The 12,617-nt window shown below is 38.0% G+C and overlaps 1 protein-coding gene across 3 annotated transcripts in view; it reads right to left on the minus strand.

Annotated features, from left to right (window-relative positions):
• Positions 1–12,617, minus strand: part of DPP10 (dipeptidyl peptidase like 10) — a 427,741-nt gene that overhangs the window by 214,407 nt on the left and 200,717 nt on the right. The gene's annotated exons all lie outside the window — the stretch shown is intronic.

Below are 12,617 nucleotides of genomic sequence, written 5' to 3' on the forward strand. Positions count from 1 at the left end.
AGTGCAGTCTGACAAATGAAGAGTACATAACAGTCCATAAATATCAAATGGATGTGGACACAAAGGAGCGAGATGAATTGCTCCATCTGCAACCTGGAGATTTAGCTAGGAGTTAGGGGACGACATTAACACAGGAAAAAATTTAGACTCAGTGGGACACATTCTCATCTGATATAAGCTGGTACAGCTCCATTTACTTTAATGGAATATGCAACACTTTCAAACCCTATTCCCAATTTGGTATTGGACCCTCCTGCCGCTGCTTGTTTCACTACTTCTGTAACCAAACAAAACTATCCCAACTGGTGCTTGGTTGTTGGGGTGCTGGTTGTTAACATAAAACAACAGTTAACCTCAAACTGGAAATGCCCAGCCTTCTTCTACAGGGTCACCCAGTTCATTACACTCCTCTGAAGGTTTTGCTCTTTCATCTTGCTGTAGGTAACTCCAGCAAAGCTTTTTCCTTTAGCTGGTACACAGAACTCCTTTCCCAGTCTCTGCCGGCATCTCCCTGTATTTCTTTCTCTCACCCCAGGTCTCTACATGGCAGAGAAGGAGACTCTTTTGCAGATCAGCTCATACAGCCCTCCAAATTCTCTGAGGCTCTCCCTGAACTCTGGCTCCCTGAATTCAGGCTGCCCATTATATCTCCCAGCAGGCCTGGGTCTGAGTCACATGATCCCATCACATGGCCCTTGGACTCATTCTTGTCACCTGGGTAGGAGGGCTACAAATGGCACAAATGCTGCTGTGCCCCCACCCCCTTAAAGGGCCAACTCACTCTGTGACAGAGATCACTGATTTACACCAACCAATCTTGTCCAAAGTCAGGAAAAATTGAATACAAGTAAGATGAACTAGGTGATTCAATAGGCTCCCTGGAGAAGTGGTGGAAGCTTCCTTCATTTGTGACTTTTAGAATGCAACTGGACAAAGCAGTTAGAAGGTGAAAAGAAGAGGAAAAAGAAAAGAAGGATTTGATTCGGCCCTCTTTATTTATTTTACACACTCACAAATCTTCATTTGTATTTGTGTCATTACTTGGAGTAAAATGTTAGTGATACTCATTCCTACTACAGAGTGAAACATTTAATCTGATTAAAATTAAATCAGAGTTAAATGCCAGGATAATAGACCCTAGTCTAGTCCATACCAGTTTGTTTGAAACATATTAAGCAGTAAAGCAGCACCCAAAAATTTTAAGAAAAAACAAAAAAACAGAATTGTTTCTCAATAAACAGAGTTGTCTTGCCAGGCTACATCATTAAACTGCTGGTATGCCCAGGATGCTCCAATAAGCCCTCTGGGCTTTTACTCCTGGATGCTTTCTAGCATCTACGTTTTTACTTAGCTGTTCATTCTGTTACAACAAAATGTAACTTATTAAAATTGCTAGGACTTTGAAGAGAAAGAATGAAAGCTTTTATATTGGTAATCAGTTTTGCCTTCCCATGTTGTAAAATATTTTAATATTACACAGGACAGGGCAGGAGATGAAATCTTCGCTATTGCAAAATGTTTCAATACCTTTGAAATTTCATAGTAGAACTTTACTTTGAACTGAATAGCCAGACATGAATTTTAATTTTATTTGGACAACTGGTAATAGACATTTAATGCTGTCTCCAGTTAACAACACAGTCCACAACTGCAGTAAATTTGTAGATAAAAAAAAGATGGCAATTTTTTAAAAGTTATTTGGGGGCAAGGTTGTTACTTGCAAACATGCCCATACAGAGGAGTAGAGGGGTGTAAGGTTGTTTCTTAAATTTGCTGGCCAGAACACAGAGGGAAGACCAAACAAAGTGAGGCTGATATTCCCCCAACCTGCTACATGGGAGGGTAGGAAAGATTAGGCAGCAGTGAAGAATGTGCCTTAACTGCACCCTCAGAATGGCATTGCCAACATTGTTGAGACAGCGTGGAGAAGAATTTAATCTGCTGTTGCCCTAGGGAAATAGTATATTATTTTAATCCTGGAGCAAGTGGGGAATAAATTATGACACTTTGTCACAGTTCCTTCCCTGGTCTGCTCCTGCAGGAGACTGTAAAATTCCAATCTAGCCTTTAGTGTTTGTGACTGGTTCCAGTTAGTAGCAGGGGAGACAGAATCCATTTCTCCAGAGAAAAGGAACAGCGTGAGTGGTGGCAATGCAAGTAATCCAATGCAATTCTACCAGTGTGCCTTAATCTGGACCTGGGGGCAGGTATTCAGTCTCCATGCACATTTAGTACTTGGCTCTTCTGCAGGAATGAAAACAAAGGTCTGGATCCAGATTATTTGCTACACAGTTTATAGACAGTTTGGGGAAAAAATAATACATAGTACCATTTGCCACTGTTAAATGTAAATCTGGATTTACACATTTTAGTTATTCAGCATATACTACCTATATGTCTATATAAATTCATTCGTGATTTAGATGGTGGAACTGCTGACAGTGTTTGCTTCCAAGCACAGAGGAAGACGAAGTCCTCAAATTGAAAAATGTTTAGTCCAAAATGATTTTTGCAGCCCTAATTATTTTCTGATATATGTATAAGCAACAAAAATATACTGAAATGAATTAACTCGGTAAATGCTGAGAATTAGTTAATTTCATATTTATTCAGAATCAGGCCATTGCTAACTTCAGTCAAGTCGATGGACTTCTACTCAAATAAAATTGAAGAGGGATCAGGACTCGGCCTATGGAACGATTGGCATGTTGAAACAAACAGCCCCTACTTATTCATTGTAATACTTATATTTCATGTCTATATTTTATGTACAATCACATATAAAGCTTGTTGGTAATTTTTCAAATAAACATGTTTTTTGTCAGAAAATGCAGACTCATCAAAACCAAAACTTCTTGGGAAAGTGTGAGTTTTCAACAAATTTCCCATTTCAAAAACTTTTTTCTAAAAGTTTTTGAAATTATCAAAATGATCCTTTCAAAATTAAAACGTCAGTTTTTTGCCTTGAAACGTTCATTTCAAAATGTAAGCTAATTGTAGTAAAATACATTAAAAATAAGAAAAGTCAAAAATCAAACCAAAATATTTCATTTGATCTGAACCAGAACTTATTTTGGAATGTCAGTTCATGAAAATTGAGATTTAACTACGTATTTTTCCCAAACTGGGATGGAAAAAGTTTTTGAAATCTCCAAAAATTTGTAGAACTGTTTCCTGCCTAGCACTACTCATATAACGTCCATCTGACTCTGGACTGTCTTTTCCCAGGTACCTTTGTAACCTATTTTACTGTACTGTGCTGTAATTGGCCAAAGATAACCCTAAAGGGTTTTTCTGTGGAAGTTGATACAATTCCAATAAGAGACCAGCTTTCAGATCACAGTGTGCCTATTAATGTTTCATTATAGTGCCAAAACCTGCTAGAGGTTCAGCATTCTAGAGAGTATTACATTGTGCCTAAATTATGATGAGAAATAGAGCATAAGTAATACAGTAACTACCCAGGTATTTGCATCACCTGAAAGGTGGCACCAGGTTTCAAAGTAACCACATCTTTAGTGCTAATAATTTGAGGAGGCATTCATATGCCTTACCCTAACTCATCACTTTCACAAAGTTCCCTTTCTAATTTAACAAAACTAATCAGTGTGACAAAAATTAATGAGCTGCATCCTTCCTGCCCCTAACCTAGTATGAAATGTCTATTTTATAGATATAGGCCAAATCCTGTAGTCATTAATCATTATGCAGGCAAAGCTCCGTCTAAAACCAATGAAATTTTTGACTAGAACCTTCAAGATTTGGTTGGTCCATAGTCATGAAGGAGAGAACAAAAATAAGAGGCAAAAACCATATTCCACCAAGATGATGGCCTACGTACAGGGTGTGCTATAATATGAAGTCATCAGGAGGATATTAAATTCTGTCAAGTCCTATTCTGAGCAACTCAGTACTGCTCCCATCACCAATATACAGCAGAGATCATCCCCATTCACAGGATGTCTTCTGTCATCATCTATGCTCAGGAGGTGAGTCAAGGAAAATACAGCTTTTATTTTTTAAATAAATCCCCTCATTCTTGTTAGATATCTGTCATGTAAAGGATTCATATAGTAACATACGGTTTCCCTATGATCCTAATTGTGGGATCTAAGTAGAAGAGCCAAATTAGCTGTAAGCGGTGGGTAATTTTATGACCCTCATGGGTAGCAAATGTTTCATTATACATAAATCTGTTTTCTTGAATGTTCTGCTTTTGTGACAGCTGCCGTCTTGGCCAACACATGGTGATTGAACCAGGAACCTTCATAGGTAAACAGCATCAATTGCTACATCTTGAACTATAGACCTAACCGTCATAGCTAGGGCTATAACAGACTCATATCACCAAACACACACTAAGCAGTGGCTTACACTAACAGTATTAAATAAAATACGGTACTGTGGTATGGCCTGGACATGGTATTTCCTATATTTATAAAAAGGTATGCAGAATGTAGTATGAAATTTAAAATGTATTCTGTGGTGAGGTATTTATACCATACCCTGGTAAATGTTAACTATAAGTCTATCCAGTGTGCTTCTGGATGACAGGACAATATATTATTTGGAATAAAGACTGGATGGTGAAAAGGTTGATAATGGAATGTGAAAATATTTCCTGTCTAATCCACTGCTTCAAGTGACACTAAGGTTGGTAGTAACTGAAAGTTGATACCATCAATTGGCCCATATGAAATAAACTGGTGGCCTTGGAGAATTGAAGGCAATCTATTCTGAAACATATCCATCCTATATCTATCTTGCAAATAACTGTATGACTTAAGAGTCTATGGCTGTCAATTCACTACCTTTCATGAGAACTAAATTAAAAGGACTTCTGACTTTTGAACGGTTTTAAAAAAAATCTTTTTTTTAAAACTGATATAGATGCAGATGTGCGATATAGATGTTTCTAATTTTAAAATACTTAAGAAATGTTTTCCCATGGTGATGCATCAGGCCCAGGAAATTCAGTCAGCAGGTGTGGCCCCAAATCAGCAAGCTAGAGAAGCATGTGCCTAACTCTCAGCCCATCAACTACAGTGGGACTGCTCATGTGATTACATTTAGACATCTTTGGTAAAATTGTGGCCCCACTGAAGTTAATGGGAGTTTTGCTTCAGACTTCAGGAGGAGCCATGATTTTCTCCATTTGTCTAGCACAGCAAAACATTGTTATTTACAAGGATTTAAAAAATAATGTGCTGTATAAGTAAAAATATTAATGTTATTAATGTAAACCAAAGTAGGCAATTTGCTGTTCACACCCTGAATTATTTAACCAGCTCCTAGAAAAACAACAGATGTCTCAGTCTGACTTATGAGAAAAAATAAATTGAATAAATAAGATTCAGTACTCCTCAAGAATTAGTACACAAGCAGAATTATACACAATTTATATTAAAAAGATGATTGATGTTATCTTTTATGAGCCTAATATTTGAAATGGTTTCAAGTAATTTCTTTTGAACATGGAATTCTTAAAGCCAAAGGGGGAGCTTTTTTTAAAGGCAAGATGGTTGTTAGGCACCTAACTCACATTGACTTTCAATTAGAGAGACAAAGTGGGTGAGGTCTCTCTAATATTCTGTGATTGACAATGCTACAACTACACTACATACACCAGTGGAAGATATTGACTTTCCATGGAGGCTAACAGCCTAATAGGCTGCAGGGACGTGCTGGTCGCTGCTTCCCGCAGCTCCCATTGGCTGGGAACGGCGAACCACGGCTCCTGGGAGCTGAGGGGGGGCTGTGCCTGCGACGGTCAACGTAAACAAAATGTCTCATGGCCCACCAGGGGATTACCCCGATGGGCCGCATGCCAAAGGTTGCCGACCCCTGATCTAGGCACTTGATTGAATTTGAAGTAAAATGTGATTGAACTACAGTATTAGAAAAAGAAAGTGAGGGTAAAGCTGAACAATAGCATTCTTTGGTTTGCAAGCTAGCAACTTCTCTTCAGTAATATGAGCATCTGGTGGTAATTAGATTACTTGCTACCCATGTTTGTTAATTATGAGAACTGCAAACAGGGTGAAAATAGAGTTGATTCAGTAAAACGGCTGTTGCAAAGTGTAAGTAACACAAGTAGAGCTTCTCAATACACTATTTATATAGTATTAGAATTATGGAGACAAATTCCTCCTACTGACTTTTATTGGGAAACACACTTACATAATAACTTCAGCTTCAAACAGTTTAGGCCATTTGCCTTTCGTTCTGCATTCCAATTCCTTGTCCCTTTGACCAACATTACTGTTTTTAGGAACATAAGAACAGCCCTACTGGGTCAGACCAAAGGTCCATCTAGCCCATATGCTGTCCTCCAACAATGGCCAATACCAGGTGCCCCAGATTGAATGAACAGAATAGGTAATCATCAAGTGATCCATCCCCTGCCACCCCTTCCCAGCTTCTGGCAAACAGAGGCTAGGGACACCATCCCCCCATCCTGGCGATGGACCTATCCTCCATGAACTTATCTAGTTCTTTTCTGAACCCTGTTATAGTTTTGGCCTTCACAATATCCTCTGGCAAGAAGTTCCACAGGTTGACTGTGTGTTGTGTGAAAAAATAGCTCCTTTTGTTTGTTTTAAACCTGCTGCCTATTAATTTCATTTGGGACCCCCAGTTCTTGTGTTATGAGAAGGAGTAAATAACACTTCCTTATTTACTTTCTCTATACCAGTCATGATTTTATAGACCTGTATCATATCCCCCCCTTAGTCGTCTCTTTTCCAAGCTGAAAAGTCCCAGTCTTATTCGTCTCTCTTCATATGGAAGACATTCCATACCCCTATATCTTTTTAGAGATGGGATGACCACATCTGCATGCAGTATTCAAGATGTGGGTGCACCATGGATTTATATAGAGGCAATATGATATTTTCTGTCTTATTATATATCCCTAATTATGCCCAACTTTCTGTTCACTTTTTCAACTGCCACTGCACATTGAGTTGATGTTTACAGAGAACTATCCGCAATGGCCTTATCGTCCTTGAGTGCTCCTTTAGCATCTTGATCGTCCAGAGGCCCCAGCGGTTGTTTAGCAGGCTTCCTGCTTCCGATGTACTTAAAAAAATTTGCTATTACTTCTTTAAAGTCTTTGGCTAGCTGTTCTTCAAATTATTTTTTGGCCTTCTTAATTATATTTTTACATTTCATTTGCCAGAGTTTACGCTCTTTTCTATTTTCCTCACTAGGATTTAACTTCCACTTTTTAAAGAATGCCTTTTTATCTCTCACTACTTTTTTTATGTTGTTGTTTAGTGACGGTGGCACTTCTTTGGTTCTCTACTATGTTTAAGTTGGGCCTTCATTATGGTGTCTTTAAAAAGTTTCCATGCAGCCTGCAGGGATTTTACTTTTGGCACCATACCTTTTAACTTCTGTTTAACTAACTTCCTCATTTTTGTATAGTCTCCCTTTCTGAAATTAAATGTTGGGCTGCTGTGGTGTTTTCCCCACCACAGGGATGTTAAATTAAATCACATTATGGTCATTATTACCAAGCGGTCCGGCTATATTCACCTCTTGGACCGAATCCTGTGCTCCACTTAACACTAAAAATCAAGAATTGCCTCTCCACTTGTGGGTTCTAGAATTAGCTGCTCCAAGAAGCAGTCATGAAAGGTGTCAAGAAACTTTATTTCTGCTTCCCATCCTGAGGTAATATGTAAGCAGTCAATATGGGGATAGTTGAAATCCCCCATTATTATTCAGTTTTTTATTTTAATAGCCTCCCTAATCTCCCTGAGCATTTCACAGTCACTATCACCATCCTGGTCAGATGGTTGGTAATATATCCCTACCGCTATATTCTTATTATTAGAGCACAGAATTACTATTCATAGAGATTCTATGGTACAGTTTGGTTCATTGAAGATTTTTACTTCATTTGATTCTATGCTTTCTTTCACATATAGTGCCACTCCCCCCCCCCACCAGAACGATTAGTTCTGTCCTTCCGATATATTTTGTACCACGGTATTACTGTGTCCCATTGATTATCCTCATTCCACCAAGTTTCTGTGACGCCTATTATATCAATATCCTCATTTAATATTTAATATGAGGCACTCTAGTTCACCCATCTTATTATTTAGACTTCTAGCATTTGTATATAAGCACTTTAACAACTTTTCACTTTTTAACTGTCTGCCATTACATGATGTAATTGAATGGGATTCTTTTTTCATTTTACTATTTCTTATCAGATCCTACCTGTATTTTATCATCTTCATCTTCTCTATGTTCTCTCCTCCCTACTAGAACATAAAGAATCTCCATTAATAGATCCTCCCTTAAGGGATGTCTCTGTCTGAACCACGTGCTCCTCCACACCTGTCGGCTTTCCCCCAGCCCTTAGTTTAAAAATTGCTCTACAAAGTTTTTAATTTTAAGTGCCAGCAATCTGCTTCCATGTTGGTTTAGGTGGATCCCATGCTTCCTGTATAGGCTCCCTCTTCCCCCAAAGTTTCCCCAGTTCCTAATAAATCTAAACCCCTTCTCCCTACACCATCATCTCATCCCCGCATTGAGATCCTGCAGCTCCTCCTGTCTAACTGGCCCTGCGCGTGGAACTGGAAGCATTTCAGAGAATGCTACCTTGGAGGTCCTGGACTTCAATTTCTTACCTCACAGCCTAAATTTGGTCTTTCAGTCTTCTAGCTTTGTTTATGTATACATCACAATATACACATGGTATCATTTCATCATTATAAATGTTCAACAGTTGACAATTTCATATGTTTAGGGGGGTTTTTTTTATAAGAAACCTCAAACCAGTTTTTCGTGTCTCTTCACAGTTTTGCACCTGCAAATAACTGCAACAGCAATACATTGTTGGTGCATATATTGGCAATATAGACAAATGATAGGTGGGAAAGTCTTACTGGATAGAAGGTAACAGATCAGTGGTGGATAGTTTTGGGAGCAGAGCCAACCAGATTATTTTTTTTATAAATACTGTTTATTACAAATGGAGTTCCCATCATTTGTGCACTGATCCTGAATTCTGAAATAAGGATGCTAGGCCAACATGGAAAGTAAATACATACCAAGTTAATACAGAAATCAATATCAAACTCCTACAGAGTATTATATATTATCTTCAAAATTTTATCTCTTCACCTTTCTGAATTCAGTTTAAAAGGTAGTCTTAATTTGGGCTACAGTCCAAAGTTACATCTAAATTTACCAAGCATGCTGCTAACAGGTTTGTACCTCCCTTCACATCATCAGATAATTTATTGTTTGCGAAAGCACTATACCATTCAAGGACTAAGCAAAAAGGGTCAAATACCTTGCCAATCAGGCAATAGTGCCCTTGGCTGCTGCATACTTTAAGATGGAACTGGGATGAATACAAATTTGTACTACAGAATTGTTATATTATAAAACTATTTGACTTTTTTCACTGAGATATTATGAATTACTATAATAGTATAATATTTCTCTATTTATTTTCCTTCTCATATATTATGGGCTAGATTCTCAGCTGGTGTAACTTAATTTCAAAGGATTGATGCCATTTAAAATGAACAGAGAATCTGAACATATATATTATATATATCATAACAAAGATACAAATATTACATTTTATAGAAAGAGAAGAGTTCACTATTTAAAAAAAAACCTCGGGGATTTCAGTTGCTTTTGTCTCTTCTTTTGTTTGTCTCTAAAAAAGGAGAATTCTCTATCAGAATCAGACCATAAACATCAGATTCTTGTTGTAATGCTAAAGAGCAAATATCAACATGTAGACAAACTCTGGGAAACATTTTATTGCCCAAACATCAACCAGTTATGGCAATCACAAGAATCATTATTAAATAAAATAGAAGCAGCCCTGTTTTCTTAATTTGTTGTGTAGAAAATTCATCCACTGAGAAAAACTCTCAAATGTACCTTTTCAACCACTTCATTTAAAAAAAACCATCAACCTTGTCTTGGTCTTTTTTTTTCAAATGAAAAGAAAAAGAAAAAAAAAGTTTAGTCCATATGACGGGACATCATTTGGTTAATACAATGTATAACAGAAAAGCCAAAGTTTCTATAATGTATGGGCATGCCTTCCTTTTAAATGAAAGTTCTGTAGAACATGCTATGCATTATTAGGAGAGTCAAACAGTTAAGAACATAAACATCAGAACATAAGAACGGCCATACTGGGTCAGACCAAAGGTCCATCCAGCCCAGTATCCTGTCTACCGACAGTGGCCAATGCCAGGTGCCCCAGAGGGAGTGAACCTAACAGGTAATGATCAAGTGATCTCTCTCCTGCCATCCATTTCCACTCTCTGACAAACAGAGACTAGGGACACCATTCCTTGCCCATCCTGGCTAATAGCCATTAATGGACTTAACCTCCATGAATGTATCCAGTCCTCTTTTAAACCCTGTTATAGTCCTAGCCTTCACAACCTACTCAGGCAAGGAGTTCCACAGGTTGATTGTGTGCTGAGTGAAGAAGAATTTCCTTTTATTTGTTTTAAACCTGCTACCCATTAATTTCATTTGGTGGCCCCTAGTTCTTATATTATGGGAACAAGTAAATAACTTTTACTTGTTCACTTTCTCCACACCACTCATGATTTTATATACCTCTATCATATCCCCCCTTAGTCTCCTCTTTTCCAAGCTGAAAAGTCCTAGCCTCTTTAATCTCTCCTCATATGCGACCCGTTCCAAACCCCTAATCAGTTTAGTTGCCCTTTTCTGAACCTTTTCTAATGCCAGTATATCTTTTTTGAGATGAGGGGACCACCTCTGTATGCAGTATTCAAGATGGGGGCGTACCATGGATTTATATAAGTGCAATAAAATATTCTCTGTCTTATTCTCTATCACTTTTTTAATGATTCCTAATATCCCGTTTGCTTTTTTGACTGCCACTGCACACTGCGTGGACGTCTTCAGAGAACTATCCACGATGTCTCCAAGATCTTTCTCCTGATTAGTTGTAGCTAAATTAGCCCCCATCATATTGTACGTATAGTTGGGGTTATTTTTTCCAATGTGAATTACTTTACATTTATCCACATTAAATTTCATTTGCCATTTTGTTACCCAGTCACTTAGTTTTGTGAGATCTTTTTGAAGTTCTTCACAGTCTGCTTTGGTCTTAACTATCTTGAGCAGTTTAGTATCATTTGCAAACTTTGCCACCTCACTGTTTACCCCTTTCTCCAGATCATTTATGAATAAGTTGAATAGGATTGGTCCTAGGACTGACCCTTGGGAAACACCACTAGATACCCCTCTCTGAAAATTTACCATTTATTCCTACCCTTTGTTCCCTGTCTTTTAACCAGTTCTCAATCCATGAAAGGATCTTCCCTTTTATCCCATGATAACTTAATTTACATAAGAGCCTTTGGTGAGGGACCTTGTCAAAGGCTTTCTGGAAATCTAAGTACACTATGTCCACCGGATCCCCCTTGTCCACATGTTTGTTGACCCCCCTCAAAGAACTCTAATAGATTAGTAAGACATGATCTCCCTTTACAGAAACCATGTTGACTTTTATGCAACAATTTATGTTCTTCTATGTGTCTGACAATTTTATTCTTTACTACTGTTTCAACTAATTTGCCTGGTACTGATGTTAGACTTACCGGTCTGTATTTGCCAGGATCACCTCTAGAACCCTTCTTAAATATTGGCGTTACATTAGCTGTATTAGTTATATTATTAGCTATATATAATAGTTATATCAAGATCAATGGAATCTATGATTCCAACAGTGGGAGAATGCTTTAGACAAACAAATCTTAATGTTTTGATAGCAGGTACTCTTTTAAACCCCTGCACATAGATGACAGAGTGGATCCCCATGTGTTTAGATGATAATAGAGATATATCAATGTTTAATTTTTGATTTCCTGCTGCTCCTTTTATAAGCACAGAAGGCACTACAGTCAGCAGAAACACTGGGTTTCTGATTCACAAGTTCGGGTAAGTGGAATGCATCTTCTATTGCCTTCTGTCTCCCAACCACATAATATGAATTAGTAGTAGCTGAATGGCTTCTACAGCCACTGCTGGTCCTGAGGATTGCATTCTGTTGGCATGTGCGCTCTGCTCCAAGCCCAAGATTTCATTCTTAGTACCTTGCAACAGAGACGACACACAACTGCTGATGGGGAGGGGAAGCACCATTCAAAGGTTCTGGAAAGGACATATAATCCCTGGCACAAATCGGAGGGTGGGGCACATGACCTTGCTCATGTGTCGACTCTGCATTGCAATGAATTTCAGCCAGTCTCATCTCATCTTCTAGCTGTACATGTGCCAACCCTCCAAGCATTTGTAAAACAGAGAACACAGTTTTTCATATTTTAGTGCAAGCACTTCACTAAAGTACCAAAATTAAAAAGACAACATATGATGAAAGTTAAAGTTAAAATCTGTTCTCTCATAAGACATTATCTTCCCCACACCAAAATGTTCAGTTGCAGACAGAGGCTTTTCAGCAAGACTTCTATCTGATTATTACTGAGGTTCACAGGACTAAATCTACAATCATTTCGATGAGAATTTAGGGATAGTTGTTATTACTCTGAAGATGCATTATATGGTTGGTTTCAAGGGCAGCTGGTTCCCAA

This window comes from Chelonia mydas, chromosome 11 (assembly GCF_015237465.2).
Source record: "Chelonia mydas isolate rCheMyd1 chromosome 11, rCheMyd1.pri.v2, whole genome shotgun sequence".
Lineage (NCBI taxonomy): Eukaryota > Metazoa > Chordata > Testudines > Cheloniidae > Chelonia > Chelonia mydas.